The sequence below is a fragment of the Gorilla gorilla genome, chromosome 13 (assembly GCF_029281585.2).
Source record: "Gorilla gorilla gorilla isolate KB3781 chromosome 13, NHGRI_mGorGor1-v2.1_pri, whole genome shotgun sequence".
NCBI classification, from domain to species: Eukaryota; Metazoa; Chordata; class Mammalia; order Primates; family Hominidae; genus Gorilla; species Gorilla gorilla.
Window position 1 is genome coordinate 49,302,602 of NC_073237.2, and position 10,192 is coordinate 49,312,793.

The following is a 10,192-nucleotide window of genomic DNA, read 5'->3' on the forward strand; positions in this document are numbered from 1 at the left end:
TTCCATTCTTTAGTTTGGGGAAAGGCCCTCATGCGACATTTTCTGTGCATTTCCAGTGGGCATAGGTGTCTAAGTTCTAAAACTTCTTTTCTAAGTAGGCCTAATTCAGAGAACCCAGCTTATTAGCTATAAGTGCAAGAAAACAAGCTTTATAGCCATTTACCTCCACCCTTTGACTGAGTGGGGAAAGGGAAAAAGAAGGGAATTAAGATCCCTGCACTCACGCTTCAAGGCCAAGAACTGCATTGTGGAGATCTGTCTGGGGAGGGTGGCTGTCATGCTGCAAACCTCAGAGGTGGGCACAGTCAGCCCCATCTGCTCAGGAGGGATAACAATGCTGCTGGTGGGACTTTGGGCAGATCATATAATAGCGTGGACCAGAGTCTGTTGTTTCCAGATGCCCCAGGGGAAGGCCAGAGAAAGGCTCCTTCTGAGTGAGGCTGACTGGGGGTAGTCAGAGCACTTATGTAGAGTGGCTAGGCTTTATTGGAGCAGACCAATACAAAAAAAGTACTAAAAAAACCAGTTTCACTAATAATTAAATGAAATTCCACTCACTGCACTTTAACCAATAAAATGTCTTTGTTTTTTTTTTGTATACTAAACCCTACGTAGACTTGAACCAATTCAGAAGACAGTCTGTTGGCCAAAGGGCAAAATCCACAGCACCAGGTAGCTTGAAGTTCCAAGGCACCATGAGAGATTGCTTTCCCCCAAGACTACCAAGGCAGTGTATATATGTGTGTGTGTTCTTGTATGCACACACAGCACACAAAGGACGAGTCTCTTTGCCTTGTGCAGAAATATTCTGATTGTTTCAAGATTGAATGAGCTTTCCCACTTTCCCACCTTGTCTTCCACCTGTGTGAAGTTCATCCATGAGAGGGGTCTGCCCCATTGAAAATCTCCCATTTGGTTTTGGAGCTGCAGGAGCAGCAGGCTCAGGCAAGTGCTTCAATCCACTTTGCCAAGCTTTCTGCTGTACTCCAGACAACTTGGCATGCTGCAGCAGGGGCAAAACACTGACGTCCTCTTTTCTTTTTTTTTTTTTTGAGATGGAGTCTTGCTCTTGTCGCCCAGGCTGGAGTGCAGTGGTGGGATCTCGGTTCACTGCAACCTCCGCCTCCTGGGTTCAAGTGATTCTCCTGCCTCAACCTCCCGAGTAGCTGGGATTACAGGTGCCCGCCACCATGCCGAGCTAATTTTTGTATCCCTAGTAAAGACGGAGTTTTGCCATGTTGGCCAGGCTGGTCTCGAACTCCTAACTTAATGATCTGCTCACCTTGGCCTCCCAAAGTGCTGGGATTACAGGTGTGAGCCACTGTGCCCAGCCCTCTTTTCCTTTTTCAAATGTCAATGGAAAGTTGATTGGAAAGGACAATTTGGCTACCTTTTGGTACCCTGCAGGATTACCTTTATATCAATCATTTGCTGATGAAGGGACTTTCAGAAATTTTGTGGTCTCTTGCAAACAGCCTTGGCAAAACATAGACCTTCAGTATGTGTTGAATGAACCCGTGGATTGCTGATGTCAGAAGTCCTTTCCTGGACTTGCCTCTGCTGGGGGACCTCAGGTTGTGTTGCCTTCTGGGAGGGCCACAGAGAATAGACAGAAAAGAAATCTAAAAGATTCTTACGGGTTTAACACAGGACTAAGCCTTAGCATAGAGAGGGGAAGGTTGCAAGTGGAGGCAGTTGCCTCACCAGGACAGTGGCTGGGCAGAATGGTTTCACAGAGCAAGGTGAATAGACGGAGTGGAAGATGATAGAGATTGCTGAGGACACGAACTCATGCTGCATCTCTCATGGCAGAGTGTTGGTGCTGCTATTTGAATATTAGTCAGTGTTCAACAGAAATCACTCTAGGTACTTTAAGAAGAAAAGAATTTAATACAGGAAATTAGGTGCTTACAAAATCATTAGAAGTGTTGGTCAAGTAGGTTCCAGGTGTGGCATCCATGAATGTTCCTGGGCAGGGGTGCCTGAAGTAATCCACCAGGGCAGACGTATTCAGGCAACCTGAACATCTGGCACAATAGCAGGGGTAGAGGGGGAGGCAATTCCTGCCAGGAAGATAGCAGCTTCCAGCTGGGTGACTAAGAGGCCACGACAATCCCCTTAAGATTTGTGGGTGGTTTGGTGACTCCTGGCACCTTCCTTGGTATTGGAAATGCCCGTCCCACAACACTTTTTCTGGTAGCAGCTTTGAGGGAGAAGGGTGGGCAGGCTGGTGGGAGGAGGGTATTTGCCTGCTACTTTCTCTCCAGAAGTGTTCATGGCTACAGTCATCATGTGGGCTTTTTTGTAGGCATGTGAAGGTAGATGGGGAATTAAGGTTGCCTTTTTCTGGGACCTCCAGTTCCCTTTGGTGGTGCTGGTGAGTTCAGGACCAGCTTCTAGCACAATAAGTGTGTGGCTTGTGGGGGTAGTGATCCTGATGAGCCACTCACAGGTATTTATGGACTGACTTCTTCTAGCTCTCTCAAGTTCCTGTCTGTCTGTTAGGTCTTGGCACTGACCACAGGTCAGGAAGCCACATGGTCACATTGAGAGGGCAACTTCCTAGCTAGACCAGGGGTAGTTGCCCTCATGCAAGTCCATGTCAGTGCCTGCTTTAAAGTCTCCCATGGCTTTCAATTTGCATAAGGCAAAAGTCTAAGCTCATCCTGTGGCCTCTATGTCTCTATTTGATCTGGGCCTGCCTAAGTCCAACTTCAACTTCTTCTACTCTTCCTTGATCACTTTGTCCCAGCCACACTCACCTTCTCCCTATTCCTGCCAACTGGGCTCACCTCATAGCCTTTGCACTCATCCTTTGCTGTGCCTGGAGTTGACTTCCCTCAAGTCTTTGCTTGGTTCACTTCTTCTCATCAGTTGAGTCCAGCTGTCACCCCCTCAGAGGCTAGATTATCTAGTTATTCCTTAACAAAAAATGGGTGAGTCTTGTATGAGGAAAGTCACAAAATTTAGTGGGAGGTATAGTAGAAGATTTGAATAAAAGAAGAGAGACCATATCTGTAGATAGAAAGATAAAATATTGCAAATATATCAGTTTTTCCCAAATCAATTTCCCATCTCCAGTCAAAATACGAGTGGTATGACAAATAGATTCTAAAGCTGAGAGGGAAGAATAAGCAGCAATAAGAGAATTTAAGAAAGGAAAGTTAGGGGTGTCTTGCCCTATGAGCGCATAAAACATACATCTACTAAAACTGGAAAGGTCTTGTATTTGCAAAAGAAGTGACAGGACAGCAGAACAGATGGGAAAGCCCTGAAACAAGGAATTTAATGTATGATAAAGAAAGAATCATCAATCACTGGGAAAGGCATTATTAAACAAAAAGTATTGGAATTTCACTCCTAGGTAGATACCCAAGAGAGTTAAAGATGTACATCCACACAGAAACTTGTACATGAATGTTTAAATGTCCATCAACTGATACATGGATAATAAAATACAGTGTACTAATACATTGGGATATTAGCCAAAAAAAAAGTCAGGAGGTACTGATTCATGCTGCTACATGGATGAATTTTGAAAACATTATGCTAAGTGAAAGAAGCCAGATATGAAAGACCACATAAATGATTCCATTAATAGGAAATTCCCAGAATAGATGGAAGTAGCTTAGTGGTTGCCAGGAGATGAGGGGACGGTGGAATGGGGAGTGACTCCTAATAGGCACAGAGTTTCTTTTGGGGATGATGAAAAGAATTCTGGAATTTGATAGTGGTGATAGTTGCACAACTTTGTGTGAATCTACTACAAATCATTAAATTGTAACACTTCAAAATTTTATGAGCTGGGCACAGTGGTTCAGGCCTGTAATCTCAGCACATTGGGAGGCCAAGGCAGGTGGATCACTTGAGGTCAGGATTTCAAGACCAGCCTGGCCAATATGACAAAACCCTGTCTCTACTAAAAATATAAAAAGTTAGCCAGGCATGGTGGCGTGCACCTGCAATCTTTGGTTCTTGGGAGGCCGAGACAGGAGACTCGCTTGAACTCTGGAGATGGAGGTTGCAGTGAGCCAAGATCGTGCCACTGCACTCCAGCCTGGGTGACAGAGTGGACTTCGTCTCAAAAAAAAAAAAAAAATTATGGTAAATTTTACATCGTGCACATTTATAGCTCAATAAAAATGTATTGGGCTGGGCTCAGTGGCTCACGCCTGTAATCCTAGCACTTTGGGAGGCCAAGGCAGGCAGATCATGAGGTCAGGAGATCAAGTACTGCCTGGCCAACATGGTGAAACCTCGTCTCTACCAAAAATACGAAAATTAGCTGGGTGTCGTGGCATGCACCTGTAATCCGAGCTACTCAGGAGGCTGAGGCAGGAGAACCGCTTAAACCTGGGAGGTGGAGATTGCAGTGAACCTAGGTGGTGCCACTGTACTCCAGCCTGATGAAAGAGTGAGATTAAGTCTCAAAAAAAAAAAGCACTGGAAAAATTGATTATGCAGATAATCATATCAAGTTACAGACATAAATCCTTACATTAAATGTACATGAATATTGAGCTGCTCTGAGGATTGTGAAGTTTCTTTGTTTTCTTTTTCTTTCTTTTTTTTTTTTTGAGACAAGGTCTCGCTCTTTCGCCCCGGCTGGAGTGCAATGGCAAGATCTCAGCTCACTGCAACCTCTGCCTCCCAGGCCCAAGTGATCCTCTCACCTCAGCCTCTTGAATAGCTGGGACTACAGGTGTACGCCACCATGCCCAGCTAACTTATTTTGTTGTTGTTTTGTTGTTGTTGTTGTAGAGATGGGGTTTCACCATGTTGCTCAGGTCGGTCTCCAACTCCTGGGTCCAAGTGATCCACCCACATCGGCCTCCCATAGTGTTGGGATTATAGGCGTGAGCCACTGCACCTGGCCAGACTGTGAAGTTTCAATGGATAAAAGTAATAGGTAAAACCTCAAAGGAAAATATTAGCAGATTTTACTACAAAAAAAGAAAACTTTTGTATGCTAAAACATCATAAAATTTAAAAGTAATAATCTAGGATGGTATTTTTCATAAATATGGCAAGAATAATGTTAATAGTTTTTCTGTTTCAAAATCTCAGTAGCGTAAGAAAAATTCTAAAACTCTAGCAGGAAAAAATGGACATAGGCAATTCAAGAAAGAAAAAATATGCATCATCACTAACTTTTTTATTTTTATTTTTTTGAGATGGAGTCTCGCTCCTTTGCCCTGGCTGGAGTGCAGCATCATGATCTCGGCTCACTGCAATCTCCGCCTCCTGAGTTCAAGTGATTCTCGTGTCTCAGCCTCCTGACTAGCTAGAATTACAGGCACCCACCACCAGGCCCAGCTATTTTTGTATTTTTAGTAGAGATGGGGTTTCACCATGTTGGCCAGGCTGGTCTCGAACTCCTGACCTCAAGTGATTTGCCAGCCTTGGACTCCCAAAGTTCTGGGATTGCAGGCATGAGCCACTGCACCCAGCCCATCATCACTAGCATTTGAAAAGTAAAAGACAAAGTTTAAACTGTGAGATACTCTTCTGTCAGACTGTCAGTGCTTCTATTTATAGTCAGGCTGACTTTTTTTACATCCCCAGCATCGGAGGCAAAATATGAGTCAAAATTTACAACAAAGTTGTGAAACAGGAGATATTCCTATGTAGATGTGTGTGGCTATTTATATTTTTAAAAAAATTCCAAGGTGCATGTTTTTGCCTTTTAGATTTAATTATTAAAATTTAGCTTGATGGAAACTGGTTTTATTTTTTATAACTCCAATGTATTATTAGTTTTTTACAAAATTTAACGTATGTTAACAAGGGCTCATTGTAAATTAATTTCTCCTTATGATACTTACTTTTTTTTCTAATAAAACCGGCAAGAAACACCTATACAAAATGCTAAAACTGGCAATGCTCTTGGTATTGTTAGGGTTTCTATTTTTTGTCCTTCCTATTTGTGTTGATAGTAGAATATCAATAACTAGATATATTTTCATCAGAAACAATCAAGAGGCAGTCCAACAAAAGTCTCCATTTCCTACCACTTTCAGGGTCTGTAGAAGGTGACGGAGCAGTGTAGGAATTGGTAATGGATGACATGCTAAGAAAGATGAAACCTTCTGCTGTTCCCCCCACCTCCTTTCTGTTAGACTCACTTTATTCATGCCCATTGCAACCCAGACAAACGCATCTCAGACCCAGGAAAGTATGAAGATAGTTCTCCACTGACTTAAGAGCGACTCCGGAAAATCCAGTTCCCTTCGTTACACGGAGGACGTTAAACTGCATAAATTTTTGGTTATTTGATTTTGACATTGTTTTATTGTGAACGGCCTGGGTGTTTCGTTCTAACAACAACTATTCTCTGCTACAAACTAAAGTCCAGAATCCAGCCTGACCTGCCTAATTCTCAGAAAGGGGTTCCTGGAAGATGCTGGGAACTTGGTGTGTGTGAACAGCAACACTGAGTTTGGGAAAAGCAAGAGGTAGCCTTTTGTCTCCTCCTGTCCGTGCTGTTTAGTTAAAGCTCAATCAGGATAATAAGTCTCTTCTGTCAGAAAACCGCGCTAATGAGTTGCAATTTCTCAACATCTTTGGGCTGCTTCTGAAAACTAATTACTGGGAACTGGAGAGTGTAAGAGGATACGCACCCTGCGGATATGTAGTTAATACACGCTTGTCTCACAGGCGCTGAGGGGACAGGCTACTTCATTCCCCCAAAGAGGATCCGCTGGCTTTTCCCCTCCCCATCTTTCAAGTTTTTCTTTTTGAACAGCTTTGTTAATTGAGGTTAAGTGGTTTGGTTGTCATAGAAACCAGTATTCCTCACAGGCTGATTGTGTCAACGGCATCATTAATCTGTTTTCTCAACTGCCTCTTCCTCATCCATCTAATTGCAGTCCCCCTCCCTGCCTTTTTAATGACATCATTTTGGACACTTTTAGGACATCATACGTGAGATTCAGCACAATTTATTTTCTATTCAAATTCCATATTACTATGTGAGTTGCCGTCTTCCCATTCCAACGGAGTAAGATCTCCAGAGGTGGGAGAGAAAGTCTCAATTGAGTATGCCTCAGGTGCAATTTAGTATTCCAAATAAAGGAGGCTTTTGAGGCCTTGCCTCTCCTTACCTCCTGAGTTTTCTTTTTAGAAAGAAAACAGACTTTACATTACTGCTTTTGATGTTGTTCTGGGAACTGCGATCTTGGAACAGGTAAAGAACCCGCCATGTTGGGCCTGTTGGGAGAAGGAGGAGGAAGCCACCCTCCTACCGAGGTGCCCTTGAACCTGGTGAGAGAATGTGGAGGTCAGTAAGTTGTCTGTTCCTCTGAGAAAACACTCCTGGTGCAAAATACTGTGTTCTTTGTGTCCTTTTGCTTTGCTGTCCATTTTCACACAAAACTGCCCAACAAGGAAAACATGGCTTGGCAGTGGCAATTTGTCCCCTGTGGTTCTAATTCATGAGAAGATTCTCAAGTGATTTGTTCTGCCTTTGTCAGTGGGCAAGATTTTTCTTGTACACCTCCATCCTTATGCAAGGTTGCTAAATTCTCTGTCCATTATTATGATGGGCATATGAACATCGGAGACATTTTGGCATGGGCCCAGGCTGGGGTGGGGGTGAAGGTGGGGGTGGGGGTAGGGGTGTAGCACCTGAGGCCAGCTCAGCACATGCCCCATCCATTCTGCCTCCTGTCCTGGTGATGGAAGAATTTTGAGAATTTTTTTACTGGCCTTACCACTTTACCTTACTGGCCATACCACCTTACTCCTGGGAAAGCCAGATCTCATCCCTGTTTTGCTCCTGTTTTTATGAGGTGGCACTAAAAAAGCTTGGAAGTAATGTTTACTTGAATGTAGTCACATATTATTTATACATAAATTGTGTATTATGAATTTTTCCTTATTTCTTAACAGTTGGCACAGTTATATTCCTTACATTTTGTTTTGTGATATTTACTTGACTAGGTTCATATCGTTTTCACGTCTCTATTCCTTGGGTAAGACTCCTTATTTCTTCCTCTGTTACCTGATATTTTCCATCTGTGTATTACAATATGCATATCATTTACTTACAGTTAATTTGAAAGTATGTGTTTTCAAAACATGAGTTAAGTTATTTAAGTTAGTCACATTTCTATCCTGTCCAGCAGCATCCCCAACATGTATTATTTAGTCAAAGTATTTGTTGGAGAAGTAAGTGTTGACTCAGGACTAAAACAATTTTGACTTATTGCCAAACCAGTTTACAATAGGAAAAAACACCCATTGGTGTTGACTGTCAACAATGGTAATAGAGTTGATTAGATTTAATGTGTTTACTCTTTAAGAAGCATTTCTAATTTAGACCAAAGGAATGAAGCAATGCATAAGGAAACTACACAAAGCAAGTTGATGGCTAAGATTATGCTTCTGCAATTTTAAGTTAAACAAATTTAGTGACACCAAATTTGATCTGGGGTGTGAAAGAGGGACTAGAATGACTCCCAGTTTTTTGGCACAGGTTCCTGGAAGAAAGTCGGCGATACGGGGATGAGTGGGTTGGCAGGATGAGTGGGGATGATGAGTAAGCTGAGTTGAACACGTCAAGTTTGACTCTAAGCTAGCACCTGTGCAGAACTGAATTGGGCACCTGTGCGGAGCTGAAGAGTAAAAGACAAAGGAGTCCACAGGTTACGTTTTTCTCAGCTGGCCAAGCCTTTAATGCATAAATGTGGAAGCAACATGTCTAATATAGTTTCAGTCCAGAAGCCCCCTCTGTCAGGGCTGCTGAGCACTGACGAATAGAGAAAACAGGCAATGAGTACTTAGAAATTAGTGCAGTATGAAAAGCAAAATTCAGATTTGTGAAAAAACTTGATATTTTAATTAGGAGTAGTCAAGTCTCTTTTTACGTCTAGGAAATCACTCAGGTGTCCCCTGGGACTTTTTCTTTTTTCAATTAAAGAGCAATTAAGCCCAAGGAAGGGCAGCAACCAAGTTAGCCCCAGGATCAAGCCCCACTGCCTCACCGTCTGCCTCACTCTCTGCCTCCCTCTCCATTGATTTCCCTATCTTTCCTTCATGCTTTGTGGCCTGTCTTTGCACATTTATTCCATTCTTCTCATGTCTGGAAGAAGGCAGCTTCATGTCTTCATAGATTCTTGCTTCTTCAAAACTTCATCTTGTAGAGGGTCCATTTTTGTTACCCCACTACCTCATGGGATAGTTCCACCTTCAATTCTCTAGATAAATAACAATATCTTTGATTCTCCCAATTTCAGAATTCTTAAAAGAGAATGTTTATTGTTCATTTCATTTTTAAAATCATGGTGCAGGGGGTACAGGGTGGGGTTGCCTGGCTCATCACCCATTTATCAGGTGTGTGGATGAGGGACACCACAGAGCAGACATGGAAAACCAACTCAAAACCCCACTCAGAGACATGCAAGACCCTTTGTAATCCAAATAATTCAATATTTTTCTAGCTGCTTCTCCTTTAGAAACAAGGATTCATATCATAATAGTTCTTTCATCATAATTTTTTCTTTTTATCTTTTCTAAAAATAATTACATAAGCTGGGGATGGTGGCTCACACCTGTAATCCCAGCACTTTGGGAGGCCAAGGCAGGAGGATCGCTTGAGCCCAGGAGTTTGAGACCAGCCTGGGCAACATAGTGGGACCCTGCCTCTACCAAAAAATACAAAAATTAGCCAGGCGTGGTGGTGCACACCTGTAGTCCCAGTTACTTGGGAGGCTGAGGCAAGAGAATCGCTTGAACACAGAAAGTCGAGGCTGCAGTGAGCCATGATGGCACCACTGCACTCCAGCCTGGGTGACAGAAGCGAGATCCTGTCTCAAAAAAATGTACATATATAAAATTTAAAATATGGAACACTTCACGAATTTGTGTGTCATCCTTGCACATGCTAATCTCTGTAGTTTTCAAAATTTTAGTGTGTGTGCTCCTGAAACAAGCACCATAATTTTTAATATAGTGAGTAACATAAGCATTCAAGTGGAGATTGTTAAATGATACCATTTCTGAGGTCCTTTTCCAGAACTCATGTAATTCCTTTATATTTTCACAAATACTGCTCAAAAGCCAGGCTTGCTTTCCTGCCTTAAGGAGGTGCAGTAGAACTTAGAAGCCACCAGATGTCACTATTGCAGATAGCATTCCAAATTCCCCGGCTTGCATCTGATACCGTCAGTGCAGTACGAGTTGACAGGCTCCA

The 10,192-nt window shown here is 42.8% G+C and overlaps 1 pseudogene; it reads right to left on the bottom strand.

The window, feature by feature from the left end:
* Nucleotides 1-9,837: 9,837 nt before the first annotated feature.
* On the bottom strand, nucleotides 9,838-9,935 carry LOC115935880 (uncharacterized; annotated as a pseudogene).
* Between the last annotated feature and the right edge of the window lie 257 nt (nucleotides 9,936-10,192).